Here is a 3,518-nt window from a genome sequence, read left to right on the forward strand (position 1 = left end):
CATTTTTTTGAATTTCATTTCTTTCCCTCCACCTCCAAGTAATTGCATCATCCCTTTGAGTTTGAGTGATTGCATTTTCCTTATTAAATGAGAGCTTCAGTGGTGTGTGGATTAAGTAAAACATGTTCAGTGTCTCAGTGAGGCCATACGTGACCACTCGGGTAATAACTCCAAAATCAGGCCAATAACTCTCTCTCTCTCTCTCACACACACACAAATTTTATTCAGTCATGAGGGCAAGATGCAGTGAAGCCCAACATAATTTTCTATATCGTTGGTATGCATCAGGGCCAGCGGGGCCTTACATGATTCTGGGGGCTTGGGAAAAATTATAAAAATGGGGTTTTCGATCTTTTATGTACATTACTTGGATTTAATATATATATATATAGTATAATAAAGGACTTATAAAATATAGGCTCAAGTTCAAAATAAACACCAAACTATGGGGTGAATTTTCATTCGGATCATGGTTGGCCATGTTGGCATTTAACCCCAACACTAACAACTCACCAAATGTAAGTGAGTTTTTCAATTTAGATGTCAATTTGTGGATGTTCTTGAAAGATTTTTTAATTCGTGGACACCGAGTGCTTAGTGGCCGAGAACTGCCGAGCGGATAAAATTCACCCCATAAGAGTGTTGATTTTGAACTTAAACCTGAAATATATGGGCTCTCAACATTTCAAGTCCAAGACAATTGCCTACTTCACCTAGCCATCCTCATATGCATTGCACACTCAAGAATACTAACCCGAACACACAAAGAAAGGTTTTCAAGAAGGCTCATGGTTATTAATTAGAAATTAATTTTTTATGTATATTAATCTCTTGTGGCTAGCTATTTTTGTGTAAAACTATGAAATAGAAGTGAAAGACTTGTAAGAGAATACAAGGAGGGAGAGAGAGAGAGAGAGAGAGAGAGAGAGAGAGAGAGAGAGAGAGAGAGAGAGAGCATATATGTGTGAAATGTGATATGTGTAAAACTATTGTTCTCTTATAGATGATTATTTGATAAGTATATATGTGTGAAATGTTAATAATAGCTCGTTTATGAGTTAGTTGTATTAGTTTATTAGATTGTTAGGTGTTATGTTTTGATTAGCTCATTTGTTAGAAGTCTGTAAGCTATTAGAGTTAGTTTTATCTGCTTGTGATATATAACCATTTCTTGTACTGCTACGTTGACATACATTTCAGCAATATACACAAAGATTTCATACAATACATTCATAGATTTTTCTCTCAATGTCTCAATTTCTTTCAAGCTTTTATGAAATACTGAAATGTGAACTCTTTTTTTTTTTGGTAAAGAAATGTGAACTCTATTTATAGATTTTGTTGCACCTCTTCATGTGGTGTTGTATCATGTATGATAGGTTTTAGAAAAATTATTTCTTGATAATTTTTTTATCGATCGCTGTTGAGGTCAACAATCACTACGAGTTAAATTTTTTCCTCCCCCTATATTTTTCCCATCCATTTTCTTTCCTCACTGCCAAACATGGTGTAAATGTTCTGAAGAAAAAATATTGCAGATCTTTTTGGGGAGCATGCTCTTAAAACTAACTTATATATAAAAAGCTAAGGGAGTACTTCCAAATACTACAAAAGTATGGGGTAAATTGTTGAAATAATAAAACATTCAAATTCTTGTGAGGGCGGACACTTGCTACATGTTAGGTTGTGTGATGGATGGAGCTACATCAGCGTACATTAAAAAAAAGACTGTTAAGAAATAAAAGCTCTACTTAACCCAAGTAGTACAAATATTCAATACCCTCAACTGAAAAACATTTAATTTGTAGTCTGTTTTCAATACACAAAAAATGCAAAAAGACCCCACTACACCAGTTCCTTCCCCCCAACCCCCAATTTATTTATTTATTTATTTTTATAAATATATATTTCTTTTTCCTTTGTCTCTCACAAGTCACAACTTTAAATACTCTTCACTTCCCCTACAACCCTCTCTCTGACTACCCATTAATGCCACATTTCACAGCTCCAACAAAAAAAATCATTTCAAGGTTTTGAATTGAAACCCACATTTCATTTCTCACCAATCCATCCACCCACAAGAAAATCAAAGAGAGATATATGGGCAAGAAAATGAAGCTCCCATTTCTCTCCAAGAACACAGCAGCTGAGGCCACCAAGTCTTCATCATCATCCTCATGGCCTTGGCCTGCTTGTTCCCAAACCAGAACCCTCTCTTTCAGAACAGGCAATGACATTATCTTCAAGACCATGAACTCAGCCTACTTTGACACAACCATGGATGTGGTGGTGGACGGAACACCAGAGTCATTCTTCACAACCACCTCATCTGAGTGTGCAAGCTTCTCCACAGCCTCTGAAGAAGACTCAGGAGGAGGAAGAGACCCAATAGAGACAGTGATCAAAGGGTTGAGGTCAGAGACAGAGAGGCTCTTCTTTGAGCCAGGTGAGACCAGCTCCATATTAGAGGAGGCTAATAAGGCATCATCAGGTAGTAGTAGTACCAGTAGTACTAGTACTGATATTGATGGGAAGAAGCTTGTAAAAGTTCCATTCAAGGAGAGCACTGTGGTTTTGTCAATGGATTCAAGAGACCCTTGTGTGGATTTCAGGAGGTCCATGGAGGAGATGGTGGAGGCTCATGGGTTGAAGGATTGGGAGCATCTTGAAGAGCTTTTGTGTTGGTATTTGAAGGTCAATGGAAAAAGCAATCATGGGTATATTGTTGGAGCTTTTGTTGATCTCTTGGTAGGTCTAGCAATTAGTACTAGTACTACTACAAGAGCTTCTTCTTCTTCTTGTATTAATTATTCTCCTTCTTCTCCTTTATCTTTGTTTTATAATACTACTACTACTTCTTCTTCATCTTCTTCCTCTGCTACTACTCCCTGTGTCTCATCAATAGAACCTGCTGATGAGGAAGAGTCTGAAAGTACCACTCCTTGTTTATCTTCATTGCTGGAAGATGAAGAAGAGATTAATGAAGAAGATGCATGATGATGATGCTTCATCTTAATTAATTAGCTTAGGTGATGATTATGTTTTGATTCAATGGAAATATATGTATACCCATAGTGGAAATTATCAAATTAATGATAGTGATGAAACTTTTTGATGGCTTTCTTTCTTGCCTTCTCTCTTCCTTCACAATGCCATACATGTGCCAAGAATGCACGTGTGTAGGGTAATAGTTGCCCTTTCCTAATGCATTAGTCATGATTTACCATTTTAATTTGAGTAGTAATTAATATACATCAGGGTAATCTAGTTGTATCATATTTATTAATCACATTTTTACCAAAAAAAAAAAAAAAATCTACTTGCATTAATCACATCTCTCACCAAAATAAAATTAATTTTTACAAGTTGGTAATTTGATCAAAATATCTGATACAAATAGGTTTTTATGAGGCAAGCGTTGTTTGCTATTTTGGGAAACCTTTGGTCATACTTGAAGGCAAAAATTGAATCTTTTAATACATAAGACAAATTAAAAATTTATCGGTGGAGTGTGGAAG

At 35.8% G+C, this 3,518-nt stretch overlaps 1 pseudogene; it reads left to right on the top strand.

The window, feature by feature from the left end:
* The first annotated feature begins 1,914 nt into the window (after positions 1-1,914).
* Positions 1,915-3,113, top strand: LOC147282142 (transcription repressor OFP13 pseudogene; annotated as a pseudogene).
* The last annotated feature ends 405 nt before the right edge of the window (positions 3,114-3,518 follow it).

Source organism: Dryas octopetala, chromosome 6 (genome assembly GCF_963921425.1).
Source record: "Dryas octopetala chromosome 6, drDryOcto1.1, whole genome shotgun sequence".
In the NCBI taxonomy this organism is placed as follows: domain Eukaryota; kingdom Viridiplantae; phylum Streptophyta; class Magnoliopsida; order Rosales; family Rosaceae; genus Dryas; species Dryas octopetala.